This window comes from Aegilops tauschii, chromosome 4 (genome assembly GCF_002575655.3).
Source record: "Aegilops tauschii subsp. strangulata cultivar AL8/78 chromosome 4, Aet v6.0, whole genome shotgun sequence".
Classification (NCBI taxonomy): Eukaryota; Viridiplantae; Streptophyta; class Magnoliopsida; order Poales; family Poaceae; genus Aegilops; species Aegilops tauschii.
The window spans coordinates 164936887-164957381 of NC_053038.3; the positions used below are offsets into that span (position 1 = coordinate 164936887).

General features: G+C 41.7%; 3 long non-coding RNA genes across 3 annotated transcripts; all 3 read left to right on the forward strand.

Moving 5' to 3' along the window:
* Window positions 1-6536: 6536 nt before the first annotated feature.
* LOC141021253 (uncharacterized) lies at window positions 6537-8948 on the forward strand. The gene is made up of 3 exons (XR_012181668.1): window positions 6537-7724; window positions 8420-8557; window positions 8700-8948. It is a non-coding gene; the product is annotated as an uncharacterized lncRNA (long non-coding RNA).
* A 7453-nt stretch (window positions 8949-16401) lies between these two features.
* Window positions 16402-17998, forward strand: LOC141021255 (uncharacterized). Its single transcript, XR_012181670.1, has 3 exons — window positions 16402-16490; window positions 16926-17045; window positions 17715-17998. It is a non-coding gene; the product is annotated as an uncharacterized lncRNA (long non-coding RNA).
* An 805-nt stretch (window positions 17999-18803) lies between these two features.
* LOC141021254 (uncharacterized) lies at window positions 18804-20071 on the forward strand. The gene is made up of 3 exons (XR_012181669.1): window positions 18804-18907; window positions 19603-19740; window positions 19883-20071. It is a non-coding gene; the product is annotated as an uncharacterized lncRNA (long non-coding RNA).
* The last annotated feature ends 424 nt before the right edge of the window (window positions 20072-20495 follow it).

Genomic DNA, 20495 nt, shown 5'->3' on the forward strand with positions numbered 1-20495 from the left:
CTTCTCCAAAATTTCGAATCCCAGAGATCGGGAGACCACAAAGCATTCAATCGCATCAAAGATGCCATACTCCAATTTACTCGAAGATTTGCCGTATAGTTTACTCGGCGATTTCAGAGGCCAGAATCGATTGAGGCGACTGATGCAGGGTTAAAGTACCAGTGCGCTTTCAAGACCTTGATGAAATGCCTCCGAAGCATTGAATCGAGTCAGAACCAACTTCAACACTTCTTCACTCGGACCTCAATCCATTCGGGGGCTAATGACGATGACATGTACCTAGGGTAGGGTCTTAGGCCTGACCTAGACATCCTACCCAAGGACACTGCCCTAGAGTCAAAGGCATTCAAAGTCCAACAGAAGCCACCGACTAAAATCACCCTGAAGTGCAATCCACTCAATAAAATATTCCACTCGGATACCCAATTCCACTCGACCATGATAGTGTTACTCGACCATGATAGTGTTACTCGACCATATGAAGAATCACTCGGAGTACAAAAGATTTAAAGCCACCCCAGGATGGCAACAGTCAGGCGTTCACTCCGTAGTCATAAAGATCATTAATAGCTGGCGTTACCAGTAACACCCTGTCTTAACTCACATTGAACCCTGTGTAACCGAGGGCTGGAGGGACTTGGCGCGCTCTATATAAGCCACCCCCTCCTCTGGCAGAAGGGTTCGCATCCCCTATAACTTCAACACATATCTAGTCGACAAAGCCTCCGAGGCACCAAGACGTAGGGTTGTTACCTCCTCCGAGAGGGGCCTGAACTCATAAACTTGTGTGTACAACCTCGCTGTAGCTAGGACCTTGCCTCCTCCTACGTACCCTACACTATTACTGTCAGACTCGCTCCTACGACACCTAGGTCATTAATTTGACCAAGTTAATAAGAGGCATGCATTACAAAAAATATATCATTAGAAACTTTAGATATTCCACTACAAGAAATATGTCAACTTGTGACCTTCTCTCAGTGACCCCGGCTGAATTGGTCGTAAATCCACGGCCATTTCGCTTGGAAGGGCTCAAACCCTGAAATTGCCTTATACCAAATGGTCATAAAGCAGACAAGAGTGGTCAACGACCTTATTTCTACCTGATTACGACCAATATAAATGGTCATGAGGTTGTGAACGTGGATGCATTGGTACTTAGGGTGTCGCTCAAGGTGGGCTTGGGCCTCGGTGGAATGAGGCCACCTTCTCTTTAAAAAAAATCTGTGTGCCATGTAGGCCCCGACCCATCCAGGAAGAAATGTGGATGCCCTCATATTACTCACAAAAAACATATATTCGGCCCAACGAAAATGGGAAAATAACAAGTTTTTCATGTATTTAAATTTTTCTAACCAATATCAACAATGTTTTATATGTATACAAAAATGTACAATGTGTAAAAACAAATATAGACATCAAAACGTATGTATGAAAAGATGTTTTTTGTTGGGAATATATATGAAAATATGTTAATCATGTATTTGAAAAAAGTTAAACATATATAAACAATATGTACAATGTGTCTTAAAAAATGTAGACATGTGTTCAAAATATTAGACATCAAAATATTTATTAAAAATGTTGATGATGTAACTAAAAACCGTTTAATATCTATAAAATATGTTTCTAGTGTACACAAATTTGTTCATAAAATGTGGTCTAATATTTTTGAAAAATGGAGAAGTTTTTTTTACAAAAAATATTTGTTAGGTTCTTCACAAAAAAACTCATTTTGGAACTCGAAAAATGGAAATGAATATGCGGAAAATTTGTCTTTTTCACGAGAGGTGGATCAAAAACTTTTTACACCCAACCATTTGGTCAATTTTACATTAAATATGGCCTAGTATTTTAGAAATTTGATTTGGTCTAATTTTGCAACAAATATATGGTAGGTTCTTCACAAAAAAACTCATTTTGGGCACTAAAAAAATGGAAAATTGATTTTTTGTCCAAAGAAGATAAAAACTCCCTTACGAAACATTGTTCGTCATTGCAAGATGCACACTTGTGCACTATATGAGATCATTTGAACAAACTATGCCATGAATTTTTTATGCCCGTTTCAAAATGCGGTCAAAACGGCGGGCTTGACCGTCCTAGCTAGTTGTTGAATCTTGGAAAACTTTTGATGTTTCTCTGATTAAATAGATACTTGTGTACCTATAGATGATTTTTGGGAAAATAAAGAGCAAACTATGAGGCAGTTGCAGTTCCAATTTGACCCGCTTCCTACTAAATCGGCAGAAATTTGTCTTTTTCACCAGAGGTGGATCAAGGTTTTTGACACCCAACCATTTGGTCAATTTTGCATTAAATATGGCCTAGTATTTTAAAAAATTGATTTGGTCCAATTTTGCAACAAATATATGATAGGTCCTTCACAAAAAAACTCATTTCGGGCACTCAAAAAATGGAAAATGAAATTTTCGTGCAAAGAAAATGAAAACTCCCTTAGGCAACATTGTTTGGAATTCCAAGATGCACCCTTGTGCACAATATGAGATCATTTGAACAAACTATGCCATGAATGTGGCCATAAGCATCATTTGGCTTGAAAGCCATGAATCTTCACGCATGATAGCTCATTTCTGATAACACTTTTTTAAAATAATTACTGTATTACAAGTTTATTATTTTTTCTAGCAACTTGGTCACATATAATGACACAATGCGAAGGTTTTCCATTTTTTGATTTTTTTTGAATTTTTTATGCCCGTTTCAAAATGCGGTCAAAACAGCGGGCTTGACCGTTCTTAGCTAGGGGTTGAATCTTGGAAAATTTTGACGTTTCTCTGATTCAATAGATACTTATGTACCTAGAAATGATTTTTGGAAAAAATAAAGAGCAAACTATGAGGCAGCTGCAATTCAAATTTGACCCGCTTCCAACGGAATGGACGAAATTTGTCTTTTTCACCAGAGGTGGGTCAAAGCTTCTGACACCCAACCATTTGGTCAATTGTGCATTAAATATGGCCTAATATTTTAGAAAAATGATTTGGTCCAATTTTGCAACAAATATATGGTAGGTCCTTCACAAAAAAAACTCATTTCGGGCACTCAAAAATGGAAAATTAAATTTCCGTGCAAAGAAAATGAAAACTCCCTGAGGCAACATTGTTTGTAATTCCAAGATGCACCCTTGTGCACAATATGAGATCATTTGAACAAACTATGCCATGAATGTGGCCATAAGATTGATCATTTGGCTTGAAAGCCATGAATCTTCACACATGATATCTCATTTCTAAGAACACTTTTTTAAAATAATTACCGTATTACAAGGTTATTATTTTTTCTTGAAACTTGGTCACATATAATGACACAATGCGAAGGTTTTCCAATTTTTCGATTTTTTCATTTCTTATGCCCGTTTCAAAATGCGGTCAAAACGGCGAGCTTGACCGTTCCTAGCTAGGGGTTGAATCTTGAAAAACTTTTGATGTTTATCTGATTAAATAGATAGTTATGTACCTATAAATGATTTTTGGAAAAAATAAAGAGCAAACTATGAGGCAGCTGCAGTTCAAATTTGACCCGCTTCCTACTAAATTGGCAGAAATTTGTCTTTTTCACCAGAGGTGGGTCAAAGCTTCTGACACCTAACCATTTGGTCAATTGTGCATTAAATATGGCCTAATATTTTAGAAAAATGATTTGGTCCAATTTTTCAACAAATATATGGTAGGTCTTTCACAAAAAAACTCATTTCGGGCACTCAAAAAATGGAAAATGAAATTTCCGTGCAAAGAAAATGAAAACTCCCTTAGGCAACATTGTTTGGAATTCCAAGATGCACCCGTGTGCACAATATTAGATCATTTGAACAAACTATGCCATGAATGTGGCCATAAAATTGATCATTTGGCTTGAAAGCCATGAATCTTCACACATGATAGCTCATTTCTAAGAACACTTTTTTAAAATAATTACCGTATTACAAGGTTATTATTTTTCTTGAAACTTGGTCACATATAATGACACAATGCGAAGGTTTTCCAATTTTTCGATTTTTTCATTTCTTATGCCCGTTTCAAAATGCGGTCAAAACGGCAGGCTTGACCGTTCCTAGCTAGGGGTTGAATCTTGGAAAACTTTTGATGTTTCTATGATTAAATAGATACTTATGTACCTAGAAATGATTTTTGTAAAAAATAAAGAGCAAACTATGAGGCAGCTACAGTTCAAATTTGACCCGCTTCCAACGGAATCGGCGGAAATTTGTCTTTTTCACCAGAGGTGGATCAAAGCTTCTGACACCCAACCATTTGGTCAATTGTGCATTAAATATGGCCTAATATTTTAGAAAAATGATTTGGTCCAATTTTGCAACAAATATATGGTAGATTCTTCACAAAAAAACTTTTTGGGGGCACTCAAAAAATGGAAAATGGCTCTTTTGTGCAATGAAAGTGAAAACCCCCCACATCAACATTGTTTGTCATCCCAAGATACACACATGTGCACACTATTGTTTCATTTTAGCAAACTATAAGTGGTTCATATGTTGAATGTTTACCCTAAATTAGAGGGTGAAAATTATAAGAGAAACAAAAGAAAAAAACAAAACTACCTAAGCTTAATTCTGATTGGTGGAATCACTAGTGGCTTCGATCGATGACCTGGCAAACATCAGTCCATCCATCCGTCCATCGATCCATCCCATCCGACGGTAGCAAACCCCCCTCTCTCGCGCGAACCCCACCCAACCCTACTCTCTCGCGCGAACCCCACCCACGGCAGCAAGCCCTCCTCTCTCTCACGCTAACCCTAGCGCTGCACCCTTCCCTTGCCGCCGCCACCTCCGGCGCCAGATCCTGGCTGCCGCGTCTCCCTCCGACCTCGCCGTCGGCGCTCCCCCTCCCTCACCTCCCCTCACCTCATCGGAAGAGAAGAGGGAGATCATGCGCCCGAGCAGGTCAGGCGGCGGCGGCTCCCAGATCCACAAGGGCTTGGACCTGGAGCTCCATCCCCATGGCAGCGGCGGCGGCTGCGGCTGACGGGTCCGCCATGGGCCTGGACCTAGAGTTCTGTCTCCTCCACGGGGTCGGCTTGCAGATCCGCGCCCCCATGGGTTGGACCTGGTGCTCCATCTCCATGGCGTCGTCTGCTTCCTTTCGGTCGTCCGCGTCCTTTTGCTGCTCGTCGAGGTAAGATATTCTCCCGATTTGCTCTTCCTTTCTCTTCCATTCCCTTACGTGACATGATGTGGCTTCCCTCCCTCCTCACGCAGAGCGCCGTGGTCGTCGTTGCAGAGACCTCCCGGCCCCGGCTCCGCTGCCTGGCGCGCCTTCAGGTCGCCGGTCATCCACCTCTTTTTGCCCCCCGCTCGATCCCATCTGCCTAGGTGGTAGCTCTGCGTAGCATCTGGTCCTTGCCATGCTCTGTGTGTCTGTCTTTAGAGATGCTTTGTGTGTCCGTCTTTAGATGTTTTCATTTGCATCCTAGAATCAATTCATTTGCAATCCATTTGATGTTTTGGATTCATTTGCACAATTAGATCGAGAATAATTGCCACCAAAAAAAAAACCTTGAGTGCTACCTATGAATTGCCTCCTATGAAGAGGACGTAGCATCTCCACTTAATCCCCCCCCCCCGGCCGCTCAATTTTTCTAACTGTATATATGTGTTGTGTGTACCCCTAGGCATTAAAAACTAGTTGTTAATTTGATTCTTTGCAGTCTGTCTTAAGTTAGCTCCCAGCTCTCACTTCCGTTTACTTGAATGTTTAGGGTGGTGGATGAACGAGACGACTACATTGTGCTCCCAAGAAGATTCTGAACTGCCGAGGCTACCCAACTAGCTGCGAATAGACAGGAGAGGCATGGCTTGGTTACTGACTGCGGTTACTGGTAAGAACCTTTTACATCCTGGTCTAGCTCCAAGTGTACATTCACCACGGTTACTGCCTGTCTATAAACCAGTTTTCAATGTACTAGCGACATGTTTTAGCAATTAAAGTTGCAGTTTCTATAACTGAAATGCTACAAAAATAGGGGCCAAAGTGGTAGATTGTTTCTTTTTTAGGGGCAAAGTGGCAGATTAGTTGGTACTGTAGTAAGTTGCTTATGTTGGTGTGGCGCACTCGGTCATGTTTCTTTGCACTAGAATTTTCAAAAAAACACATGATTTTTTTAGGGGTGGTTGTATGAACTGAATTGCTTAGAACTTTCCTATCCAAACAAGAGTTGCCATTTTTCAGTATAATGTGAGATTTCTGTGATGAGTAGTCGGATCACTCTACAGACTTTTGTTCTTTGATTTGAAAATTGTAGCTCACGTAGTACAATAGTTGGTGTTGTAGTTGAGCACCTTTCTTTTTCTTCAGTACAACCACATGTTTTTTCTTTAGCTCTCGAACTGTAGTTTACATGGTTGTGCTTTCTTAGCTCTTAGCTTTCTCAATTCTTAAAATGCAGCTCAAATCATGTTGATATATATTTATCCTAGATAGACAATCAATGTTGTTCTATCTAGTTCTACTCGGACAAGTTTCTCAGTTTCATTGATCCTCTCTTTTTCAGCGCGAGTGCTGACGCGGCGGGGCGGGGCTTGCCGCCGCTGCAGTTGGTCCGCGTCGCTGCCCCGCTTCATCTCCACCATGATCCGGTGCCGCCGACCACTCCTGCGCCTCTGCCGCCCCGCCATCTAAGCCACGACGCCCGCTCGTCCTCTGCTTCGGGCGACGGGACATGCGCCGCCCATCGTTGACCTCCAGCGAGCGCCAAGTCCCACGATCCACGACAGCTAGCCCCGCTGCCGGGAGCAAGGAGGACCACCCTTCCAGGTGAGAGATGGAACACCACGGTTAACCTCCTCCGTGTGAAAGGTATTCCATCATCCGGAGGACTCTGCATCATATATGATATTGATTAGTTAGATGAACTCTGCATCATCCTAGAACACCACAGTCTCTGTTAGTGGTATGCATGCATTAAAAACACAAAACATGGTGGCAATGGCTTTGCTGTACTATACATGATTATGATGGCCCTGTTAGTTTATGATGCCCTGAAGATTCAGTGACATGTACGGCCTGACGCTGGCATAAGTTTTATTCAGGGAAGCTCCTACTTGTATCTTTTTTGAATTTTGCAAGTTAAGTAAACCTTCTAGTATTATAATAGAGATTGTAACATGGTGGCTGACGAGTTGCTGTCGCATGCCTGCCAGATTCATCATCTCAGCTGAGTGAGGCAAACTGAACAAAATAACAAGTCAAATAAAGTAGCTACATCTTGTGCTTCAATCAATTTGTACATGGAGCTCCGCGCTTCCTCTTGCTTAAGACATGCTGGATCTTCGCTTATACTTCAAAAAATTGAACGAATCATGCATGCATGTAAACAGAAATCATGATGTAAATTTTCTAATCTAAATTCTGAATTTGAATCAGAGTTGATTGTTAACTCTGAATCTTTCAGACCTCATGGGTTACTCCCAAGTAAGTGTGAAGCCACAGTACGTGTTTAAAAATCTTACAGGTGCCAAGTTAACTTATATGATATTGATTAGTTAGATGGACTCTGCATCATCCTAGAACACCACGGTCTCTGTTAGTGGTATGCATGCATTAGAAACACAATTTGTTTATGTAATCTAACTTGCAATGTGTGTGTGTGGCATGCAGGGAGGTGGTGATCAGGTGAAAAACATATGCCTGGAAGACCTCTGGCACAATGGCGATGTGCAAGCAACGTCCTGTTGCATTCTACTAGTACTGTCTGTCGTCTCGTGTCAGCGTCTCATTATCATGTACAATCTAAATGAGTAATTCGGAGTCGCTTGTGTTTGATTTCAGCTCATAATTTTGTGATATGCTCTTGATCTTGTTCTGTTCCATACTAGGGAGCTTCTTCTCCTCTCATGTTGTTGCTGTCGATTTGATACTAGCTAGAATGATTCCTTGAGCTTGATGATGACATATAGTACACTGTCTTGCTCTAGTGTTACATAATTATTACCACAGTACACACATACCTCGTTGTTGTCCATGGATCTTGTTCTCTGCTGCCAGCATTGACTGGTTGTAGTTGTTTCGGCAGATCACATCACATTCACATGGGCGCATGTGTAGCACTGACTGGTTGTTCACACATAATGTTGGCTGGTTGTACACACATAATGTTGACTGGCTGTAGTAGTTATTGACTGGTTGTACACACATAATGTTGGCTGCTATGTATTGATTTTAGTATCGAAAATGGCTCAAACCTGAAGTACTTAAAATACATTGTCGTTCCTTTCTTGTTTGTTTTGATACCCATATACCTGCCCTGTATTAGCTCTATCCTTTTATGCATGTCAATTCAGTGTTGTTGATTTGATGTTGATGTTTAGTAAGAAGATTTTGATGGATGGGTTTATTTCAGTAGGCTAAATAGGCTATCTTCTTGGTTTGTTGGTGTGCAGATGATCGATGAGCTGAGCTTCTTCCAGTAGTGGTAGCGGAAGTGACGCTAGAGCAGTACATGGATCAGCGGAGCATCATGTCGTTTGGGCAGGGACAAGCTGGGACGACCCTAATACAGCAACACTACCATACCATTGGTACATTTCTCAGTTCCTAGCAACACCTCTTTTTGCATGTTCTGTTGGTATTTATGCACACGGATTGGCCTTCATTATTTTTTTATTTACTGTTAGATTTACTTTTATTTTGTGCCTAAACATTTTATTCTATAACGTGTAGATGCTGGACTTTCATGTTTCTTCGCGAGCATCAGGACAAAGAAGTCGGAGGAAGCAGAGTTCTAGCTCATTGGAGCCCTTTAGGCTGATCCTATTTGTATGTGTGTTATATGATGTAGCAGAACTTGTAGGGCTCATGTGCGATGAGGACATCAATACCATTATTACACCCACAGCCGGGGCTGCTATACATACTGGACCAATTACTAGAGCTCGCGCACGCCAATGTTTATGAGAATATGATGCTGCCTAAATTGGATACATTTGTTTTGCTTACAAATGAAGGGCCTAGCTTGGACAAGAAAGATGAACCTTGGAGCAAGTTCAAGCATGGAGATGATGGCATGCGCAAGGGGGACAAGAACGGAGTTACAAGTGATGATTTCAGGACTTTGAAGCCACCATAATGAGTGCATGAAGCCTTGAAAGAATTATACAAGATGCCTCTTCATAAATTTTGTCCAGAGGCTATTCTAGGTGCTGCGTCACCTTATTTTTGGGCCTGGCCATGTAATTTCGAAATACTTGATTATATGCAGTTTTTAGAGTCCGTATGTGTGGGGATACAAGAGTTAGTGTTGGTTTCGGACCCCTCCTCCAAGGGCCACGAAATTCCCCCTCTCTCCTCCATATATATTGCCCTTAGGGCATCGTTTAGACTTTGGGTTTTGTTTAGATTAAAAGTTCGCCATAGCTGCAACTTCGCGTACTTCGTTTATGTTCAACGACCAGACAAAGGCGTCACAGAACCGCACCTTCATTAATAAAGCTTTCCTCTTTTATTCACAACATCCAGATTGCAATCTCAGTTTCTTGCTTGTTCTTCGTTTGCTCGCAGGAAATAGACCCTCGTGGTCAGGTTGATTGTGCCCCGGCGTGGTCAATAACCCCTCGGAAGTTGGTTTAGCGATTGCTAAGGCGCGACGTCTTCGCACGTTCGTAGTCGGATCGTCAAAGTCAACTCGCACAGAAAACGATTGCTATCTCATCGAAACATCGGGACACCTTCGCCTCTATCAAGTGGTATCAGATTTCCAGGTTGCTCGATGAGATTTTACAGTTTTTCGTAGTTTAGATCGACTCTGTTCTTCATACCTACAGTCCACAAAAAAGCCACAAAAAATTAGGGTTAGTTCATCATATCTGAACCAGTCTGAGCCTTTGCATAGTCTTTTCAGTATTTTGCTTTGTTGAATTTGTGGTTGCATCGTCGTGTCTAGTTGCTGGTCTTAGAGTCTAGTCTTTTAAAGTTTCGAGTTCTGGTCATAAGTTGACACGCCGCCGCCGCACCATCATCATCGCCCCTGCCATCTACCACCACCGCTTATCCGCCACCGATCCATCTCCATATACCATCACCAATCCGTATCCATATACCACCACCAATCCGTCTCCATATACCACCACCGCTGCCATATCCTACCACCATATATCCACCACCAATCCGAGTTACTTTCATATTAGGTTTGTTTTCGAGATCCGTCTAATTTTCGATTCGTGTTTCCTTGCCTGAGTAGGTTTCGGAAAAAAAAGTCTGGAAACCCCCGGGCAGTTTTTAGGCCAAAATTTTCGCAGGCAAAAATATTTTTGCCTATCCTATTTTTAGGCTTTTCCGAGTCTTTTAAGCCACGTGCCATCATAGTGATTTTTTTGTCGCACTTTTTCGTCGTCGCTGCCCTGATTTCCGAAAAAGTAAAAAAAAAAAATCATGCCCATCCTGTCAGTTTGACCTGGGAAGAGTTTTGAGACACTTGCCATTATAGTGATTTTTTCGCAAAAAAAAGAGGAGCGCAAAAAAAACAGAGCAAAAAAATAATTCCAGAGTGTGCTTTTCCCTTGTTTACGTGCAGCGCCGTGATTTTGTTAGTGTTCTAGGCTCGCGTCTCTAGCACGGTCTAGCCTACATACTAAACGATCAAGTGCTAAGCTAACGGAATGGGTCAAGTTAATCACATCATTCTCTAATGATGTGATCCCGTTAATCAAATGACAACTCATGCCTATGGCTAGGAAACTTAACCATCTTTGATTCAACGAACTAGTCAACTAGTGACACTCTGTTTGTCTATGTATTCACACATGTACTAAGTTTCCGGTTAATACCATTCTAGCATGAATAATAAACATTTATCATGATATAAGTAAATATAAATAGCAACTTTATTATTGCCTCTAGGGCATATTTCCTTAACAGTCTTCTCCTTCACCATGGCGGCGGAGCTCGAGAGGGACGGGCGAGGGCGTGGAGAGCAAGAAGCGACGAGGCGGAGAAGTGGAGAGAAAGGGGAACAAATGGAATGCACAGTGCCTCGCATCGGCCTCGGTGCTTTTTATGGGGCCGCATCCGAGTGGCTAACCCGTGGGCCTGAGCGATCTTATCACATCCCGTAACAGGCGCTGGCTCGATACATGGCGAAAAAGGTGGCACAAAGATCGAGGAGTCCCTATCTAGTCCTTCCGTTTACTGTGTCGCGCCCCGACCCGCGTGCTTCTCCAAAATTTCGAATCCCAGAGATCGGGAGACCACAAAGCATTCAATCGCATCAAAGATGCCATACTCCAATTTACTCGAAGATTTGCCGTATAGTTTACTCGGCGATTTCAGAGGCCAGAATCGATTGAGGCGACTGATGCAGGGTTAAAGTACCAGTGCGCTTTCAAGACCTTGATGAAATGCCTCCGAAGCATTGAATCGAGTCAGAACCAACTTCAACACTTCTTCACTCGGACCTCAATCCATTCGGGGGCTAATGACGATGACATGTACCTAGGGTAGGGTCTTAGGCCTGACCTAGACATCCTACCCAAGGACACTGCCCTAGAGTCAAAGGCATTCAAAGTCCAACAGAAGCCACCGACTAAAATCACCCTGAAGTGCAATCCACTCAATAAAATATTCCACTCGGATACCCAATTCCACTCGACCATGATAGTGTTACTCGACCATGATAGTGTTACTCGACCATATGAAGAATCACTCGGAGTACAAAAGATTTAAAGCCACCCCAGGATGGCAACAGTCAGGCGTTCACTCCGTAGTCATAAAGATCATTAATAGCTGGCGTTACCAGTAACACCCTGTCTTAACTCACATTGAACCCTGTGTAACCGAGGGCTGGAGGGACTTGGCGCGCTCTATATAAGCCACCCCCTCCTCTGGCAGAAGGGTTCGCATCCCCTATAACTTCAACACATATCTAGTCGACAAAGCCTCCGAGGCACCAAGACGTAGGGTTGTTACCTCCTCCGAGAGGGGCCTGAACTCATAAACTTGTGTGTACAACCTCGCTGTAGCTAGGACCTTGCCTCCTCCTACGTACCCTACACTATTACTGTCAGACTCGCTCCTACGACACCTAGGTCATTAATTTGACCAAGTTAATAAGAGGCATGCATTACAAAAAATATATCATTAGAAACTTTAGATATTCCACTACAAGAAATATGTCAACTTGTGACCTTCTCTCAGTGACCCCGGCTGAATTGGTCGTAAATCCACGGCCATTTCGCTTGGAAGGGCTCAAACCCTGAAATTGCCTTATACCAAATGGTCATAAAGCAGACAAGAGTGGTCAACGACCTTATTTCTACCTGATTACGACCAATATAAATGGTCATGAGGTTGTGAACGTGGATGCATTGGTACTTAGGGTGTCGCTCAAGGTGGGCTTGGGCCTCGGTGGAATGAGGCCACCTTCTCTTTAAAAAAAATCTGTGTGCCATGTAGGCCCCGACCCATCCAGGAAGAAATGTGGATGCCCTCATATTACTCACAAAAAACATATATTCGGCCCAACGAAAATGGGAAAATAACAAGTTTTTCATGTATTTAAATTTTTCTAACCAATATCAACAATGTTTTATATGTATACAAAAATGTACAATGTGTAAAAACAAATATAGACATCAAAACGTATGTATGAAAAGATGTTTTTTGTTGGGAATATATATGAAAATATGTTAATCATGTATTTGAAAAAAGTTAAACATATATAAACAATATGTACAATGTGTCTTAAAAAATGTAGACATGTGTTCAAAATATTAGACATCAAAATATTTATTAAAAATGTTGATGATGTAACTAAAAACCGTTTAATATCTATAAAATATGTTTCTAGTGTACACAAATTTGTTCATAAAATGTGGTCTAATATTTTTGAAAAATGGAGAAGTTTTTTTTACAAAAAATATTTGTTAGGTTCTTCACAAAAAAACTCATTTTGGAACTCGAAAAATGGAAATGAATATGCGGAAAATTTGTCTTTTTCACGAGAGGTGGATCAAAAACTTTTTACACCCAACCATTTGGTCAATTTTACATTAAATATGGCCTAGTATTTTAGAAATTTGATTTGGTCTAATTTTGCAACAAATATATGGTAGGTTCTTCACAAAAAAACTCATTTTGGGCACTAAAAAAATGGAAAATTGATTTTTTGTCCAAAGAAGATAAAAACTCCCTTACGAAACATTGTTCGTCATTGCAAGATGCACACTTGTGCACTATATGAGATCATTTGAACAAACTATGCCATGAATTTTTTATGCCCGTTTCAAAATGCGGTCAAAACGGCGGGCTTGACCGTCCTAGCTAGTTGTTGAATCTTGGAAAACTTTTGATGTTTCTCTGATTAAATAGATACTTGTGTACCTATAGATGATTTTTGGGAAAATAAAGAGCAAACTATGAGGCAGTTGCAGTTGCAATTTGACCCGCTTCCTACTAAATCGGCAGAAATTTGTCTTTTTCACCAGAGGTGGATCAAGGTTTTTGACACCCAACCATTTGGTCAATTTTGCATTAAATATGGCCTAGTATTTTAAAAAATTGATTTGGTCCAATTTTGCAACAAATATATGATAGGTCCTTCACAAAAAAACTCATTTCGGGCACTCAAAAAATGGAAAATGAAATTTTCGTGCAAAGAAAATGAAAACTCCCTTAGGCAACATTGTTTGGAATTCCAAGATGCACCCTTGTGCACAATATGAGATCATTTGAACAAACTATGCCATGAATGTGGCCATAAGCATCATTTGGCTTGAAAGCCATGAATCTTCACGCATGATAGCTCATTTCTGATAACACTTTTTTAAAATAATTACTGTATTACAAGTTTATTATTTTTTCTGGCAACTTGGTCACATATAATGACACAATGCGAAGGTTTTCCATTTTTTGATTTTTTTTGAATTTTTTATGCCCGTTTCAAAATGCGGTCAAAACAGCGGGCTTGACCGTTCTTAGCTAGGGGTTGAATCTTGGAAAATTTTGACGTTTCTTTGATTCAATAGATACTTATGTACCTAGAAATGATTTTTGGAAAAAATAAAGAGCAAACTATGAGGCAGCTGCAATTCAAATTTGACCCGCTTCCAACGGAATGGACGAAATTTGTCTTTTTCACCAGAGGTGGGTCAAAGCTTCTGACACCCAACCATTTGGTCAATTGTGCATTAAATATGGCCTAATATTTTAGAAAAATGATTTGGTCCAATTTTGCAACAAATATATGGTAGGTCCTTCACAAAAAAAACTCATTTCGGGCACTCAAAAATGGAAAATTAAATTTCCGTGCAAAGAAAATGAAAACTCCCTGAGGCAACATTGTTTGTAATTCCAAGATGCACCCTTGTGCACAATATGAGATCATTTGAACAAACTATGCCATGAATGTGGCCATAAGATTGATCATTTGGCTTGAAAGCCATGAATCTTCACACATGATATCTCATTTCTAAGAACACTTTTTTAAAATAATTACCGTATTACAAGGTTATTATTTTTTCTTGAAACTTGGTCACATATAATGACACAATGCGAAGGTTTTCCAATTTTTCGATTTTTTCATTTCTTATGCCCGTTTCAAAATGCGGTCAAAACGGCGAGCTTGACCGTTCCTAGCTAGGGGTGGAATCTTGAAAAACTTTTGATGTTTATCTGATTAAATAGATAGTTATGTACCTATAAATGATTTTTGGAAAAAATAAAGAGCAAACTATGAGGCAGCTGCAGTTCAAATTTGACCCGCTTCCTACTAAATTGGCAGAAATTTGTCTTTTTCACCAGAGGTGGGTCAAAGCTTCTGACACCTAACCATTTGGTCAATTGTGCATTAAATATGGCCTAATATTTTAGAAAAATGATTTGGTCCAATTTTTCAACAAATATATGGTAGGTCCTTCACAAAAAAACTCATTTCGGGCACTCAAAAAATGGAAAATGAAATTTCCGTGCAAAGAAAATGAAAACTCCCTTAGGCAACATTGTTTGGAATTCCAAGATGCACCCGTGTGCACAATATTAGATCATTTGAACAAACTATGCCATGAATGTGGCCATAAGATTGATCATTTGGCTTGAAAGCCATGAATCTTCACACATGATAGCTCATTTCTAAGAACACTTTTTTAAAATAATTACCGTATTACAAGGTTATTATTTTTTCTTGAAACTTGGTCACATATAATGACACAATGCGAAGGTTTTCCAATTTTTCGATTTTTTTCATTTCTTATGCCCGTTTCAAAATGCGGTCAAAACGGCAGGCTTGACCGTTCCTAGCTAGGGGTTGAATCTTGGAAAACTTTTGATGTTTCTATGATTAAATAGATACTTATGTACCTAGAAATGATTTTTGTAAAAAATAAAGAGCAAACTATGAGGCAGCTACAGTTCAAATTTGACCCGCTTCCAACGGAATCGGCGGAAATTTGTCTTTTTCACCAGAGGTGCATCAAAGCTTCTGACACCCAACCATTTGGTCAATTGTGCATTAAATATGGCCTAATATTTTAGAAAAATGATTTGGTCCAATTTTGCAACAAATATATGGTAGATTCTTCACAAAAAAACTTTTTTGGGGCACTCAAAAAATGGAAAATGGCTCTTTTGTGCAATGAAAGTGAAAACCCCCCACATCAACATTGTTTGTCATCCCAAGATACACACATGTGCACACTATTGTTTCATTTTAGCAAACTATAAGTGGTTCATATGTTGAATGTTTACCCTAAATTAGAGGGTGAAAATTATAAGAGAAACAAAAGAAAAAAACAAAACTACCTAAGCTTAATTCTGATTGGTGGAATCACTAGTGGCTTGGATCGATGACCTGGCAAACATCAGTCCATCCATCCGTCCATCGATCCATCCCATCCGACGGTAGCAAACCCCCCTCTCTCGCGCGAACCCCACCCAACCCTACTCTCTCGCGCGAACCCCACCCACGGCAGCAAGCCCTCCTCTCTCTCACGCTAACCCTAGCGCTGCACCCTTCCCTTGCCGCCGCCACCTCCGGCGCCAGATCCTGGCTGCCGCGTCTCCCTCCGACCTCGCCGTCGGCGCTCCCCCTCCCTCACCTCCCCTCACCTCATCGGAAGAGAAGAGGGAGATCATGCGCCCGAGCAGGTCAGGCGGCGGCGGCTCCCAGATCCACAAGGGCTTGGACCTGGAGCTCCATCCCCATGGCAGCGGCGGCGGCTGCGGCTGACGGGTCCGCCATGGGCCTGGACCTAGAGTTCCGTCTCCTCCACGGGGTCGGCTTGCAGATCCGCGCCCCCATGGGTTGGACCTGGTGCTCCATCTCCATGGCGTCGTCTGCTTCCTTTCGGTCGTCCGCGTCCTTTTGCTGCTCGTCGAGGTAAGATATTCTCCCGATTTGCTCTTCCTTTCTCTTCCATTCCCTTACGTGACATGATGTGGCTTCCCTCCCTCCTCACGCAGAGCGCCGTGGTCGTCGTTGCAGAGACCTCCCGGCCCCGGCTCCGCTGCCTGGCGCGCCTTCAGGTCGCCGGTCATCCACCTCTTTTTGCCCCCCGCTCGATCCCATCTGCCTAGGTGGTAGCTCTGCGTAGCATCTGGTCCTTGCCATGCTCTGTGTGTCTGTCTTTAGAGATGCTTTGTGTGTCCGTCTTTAGATGTTTTCATTTGCATCCTAGAATCAATTCATTTGCAATCCATTTGATGTTTTGGATTCATTTGCACAATTAGATCGAGAATAATTGCCACCAAAAAAAAACCTTGAGTGCTACCTATGAATTGCCTCCTATGAAGAGGACGTAGCATATCCACTTAATCCCCCCCCCCGGCCGCTCAATTTTTCTAACTGTATATATGTGTTGTGTGTACCCCTAGGCATTAAAAACTAGTTGTTAATTTGATTCTTTGCAGTCTGTCTTAAGTTAGCTCCCAGCTCTCACTTCCGTTTACTTGAATGTTTAGGGTGGTGGATGAACGAGACGACTACATTGTGCTCCCAAGAAGATTCTGAACTGCCGAGGCTACCCAACTAGCTGCGAATAGACAGGAGAGGCATGGCTTGGTTACTGACTGCGGTTACTGGTAAGAACCTTTTACATCCTGGTCTAGCTCCAAGTGTACATTCACCACGGTTACTGCCTGTCTATAAACCAGTTTTCAATGTACTAGCGACATGTTTTAGCAATTAAAGTTGCAGTTTCTATAACTGAAATGCTACAAAAATAGGGGCCAAAGTGGTAGATTGTTTCTTTTTTAGGGGCAAAGTGGCAGATTAGTTGGTACTGTAGTAAGTTGCTTATGTTGGTGTGGCGCACTCGGTCATGTTTCTTTGCACTAGAATTTTCAAAAAACACATGATTTTTTAGGGGTGGTTGTATGAACTGAATTGCTTAGAACTTTCCTATCCAAACAAGAGTTGCCATTTTTCAGTATAATATGAGATTTCTGTGATGAGTAGTCGGATCACTCTACAGACTTTTGTTCTTTGATTTGAAAATTGTAGCTCACGTAGTACAATAGTTGGTGTTGTAGTTGAGCACCTTTCTTTTTCTTCAGTACAACCACATGTTTTTTCTTTAGCTCTCGAACTGTAGTTTACATGGTTGTGCTTTCTTAGCTCTTAGCTTTCTCAATTCTTAAAATGCAGCTCAAATCATTTTGATATATATTTATCCTAGATAGACAATCAATGTTGTTCTATCTAGTTCTACTCGGACAAGTTTCTAGTTTCATTGATCCTCTCTTTTTCAGCGCGAGTGCTGACGCGGCGGGGCGGGGCTTGCCGCCGCTGCAGTTGGTCCGCGTCGCTGCCCCGCTTCATCTCCACCATGATCCGGTGCCGCCGACCACTCCTGCGCCTCTGCCGCCCCGCCATCTAAGCCACGACGCCCGCTCGTCCTCTGCTTCGGGCGACGGGACATGCGCCGCCCATCGTTGACCTCCAGCGAGCGCCAAGTCCCACGATCCACGACAGCTAGCCCCGCTGCCGGGAGCAAGGAGGACCACCCTTCCAGGTGAGAGATGGAACACCACGGTTAACCTCCTCCATGTGAAAGGTATTCCATCATCCGGAGGACTCTGCATCATATATGATATTGATTAGTTAGATGAACTCTGCATCATCCTAGAACACCACAGTCTCTGTTAGTGGTATGCATGCATTAAAAACACAAAACATGGTGGCAATGGCTTTGCTGTACTATACATGATTATGATGGCCCTGTTAGTTTATGATGCCCTGAAGATTCAGTGACATGTACGGCCTGACGCTGGCATAAGTTTTATTCAGGGAAGCTCCTACTTGTATCTTTTTTGAATTTTGCAAGTTAAGTAAACCTTCTAGTATTATAATAGAGATTGTAACATGGTGGCTGACGAGTTGCTGTCGCATGCCTGCCAGATTCATCATCTCAGCTGAGTGAGGCAAACTAAACAAAATAACAAGTCAAATAAAGTAGCTACATCTTGTGCTTCAATCAATTTGTACATGGAGCTCCGCGCTTCCTCTTGCTTAAGACATGCTGGATCTTCGCTTATACTTCAAAAAATTGAACGAATCATGCATGCATGTAAACAGAAATCATGATGTAAATTTTCTAATCTAAATTCTGAATTTGAATCAGAGTTGATTGTTAACTCTGAATCTTTCAGACCTCATGGGTTACTCCCAAGTAAGTGTGAAGCCACAGTACGTGTTTAAAAATCTTACAGGTGCCAAGTTAACTTATATGATATTGATTAGTTAGATGGACTCTGCATCATCCTAGAACACCACGGTCTCTGTTAGTGGTATGCATGCATTAGAAACACAATTTGTTTATGTAATCTAACTTGCAATGTGTGTGTGTGGCATGCAGGGAGGTGGTGATCAGGTGAAAAACATATGCCTGGAAGACCTCTGGCACAATGGCGATGTGCAAGCAACGTCCTGTTGCATTCTACTAGTACTGTCTGTCGTCTCGTGTCAGCGTCTCATTATCATGTACAATCTAAATGAGTAATTCGGAGTCGCTTGTGTTTGATTTCAGCTCATAATTTTGTGATATGCTCTTGATCTTGTTCTGTTCCATACTAGGGAGCTTCTTCTCCTCTCATGTTGTTGCTGTCGATTTGATACTAGCTAGAATGATTCCTTGAGCTTGATGATGACATATAGTACACTGTCTTGCTCCAGTGTTACATAATTATTACCACAGTACACACATACCTCGTTGTTGTCCATGGATCTTGTTCTCTGCTGCCAGCATTGACTGGTTGTAGTTGTTTCGGCAGATCACATCACATTCACATGGGCGCATGTGTAGCACTGACTGGTTGTTCACACATAATGTTGGCTGGTTGTACACACATAATGTTGACTGGCTGTAGTAGTTATTGACTGGTTGTACACACATAATGTTGGCTGCTATGTATTGATTTTAGTATCGAAAATGGCTCAAACCTGAAGTACTTAAAATACATTGTCGTTCCTTTCTTGTTTGTTTTGATACCCATATACCTGCCCTGTATTAGCTCTATCCTTTTATGCATGTCAATTCAGTGTTGTTGATTTGATGTTGATGTTTAGTAAGAAGATTTTGATGGATGGGTTTATTTCAGTAGGCTAAATAGGCTATCTTCTTGGTTTGTTGGTGTGCAGATGATCGATGAGCTGAGCTTCTTCCAGTAGTGGTAGCGGAAGTGACGCTAGAGCAGTACATGGATCAGCGGAGCATCATGTCGTTTGGGCAGGGACAAGCTGGGACGACCCTAATACAGCAACACTACCATACCATTGGTACATTTCTCAGTTCCTAGCAACACCTCTTTTTGCATGTTCTGTTGGTATTTATGCACACGGATTGGCCTTCATTATTTTTTTATTTACTGTTAGATTTACTTTTATTTTGTGCCTAAACATTTTATTCTATAACGTGTAGATGCTGGACTTTCATGTTTCTTCGCGAGCATCAGGACAAAGAAGTCGGAGGAAGCAGAGTTCTAGCTCATTGGAGCCCTTTAGGCTGATCCTATTTGTATGTGTGTTATATGATGTAGCAGAACTTGTAGGGCTCATGTGCGATGAGGACATCAATACCATTATTACACCCACAGCCGGGGCTGCTATACATACTGGACCAATTACTAGAGCTCGCGCACGCCAATGTTTATGAGAATATGATGCTGCCTAAATTGGATACATTTGTTTTGCTTACAAATGAAGGGCCTAGCTTGGACAAGAAAGATGAACCTTGGAGCAAGTTCAAGCATGGAGATGATGGCATGCGCAAGGGGGACAAGAACGGAGTTACAAGTGATGATTTCAGGACTTTGAAGCCACCATAATGAGTGCATGAAGCCTTGAAAGAATTATACAAGATGCCTCTTCATAAATTTTGTCCAGAGGCTATTCTAGGTGCTGCGTCACCTTATTTTTGGGCCTGGCCATGTAATTTCGAAATACTTGATTATATGCAGTTTTTAGAGTCCGTATGTGTGGGGATACAAGAGTTAGTGTTGGTTTCGGACCCCTCCTCCAAGGGCCACGAAATT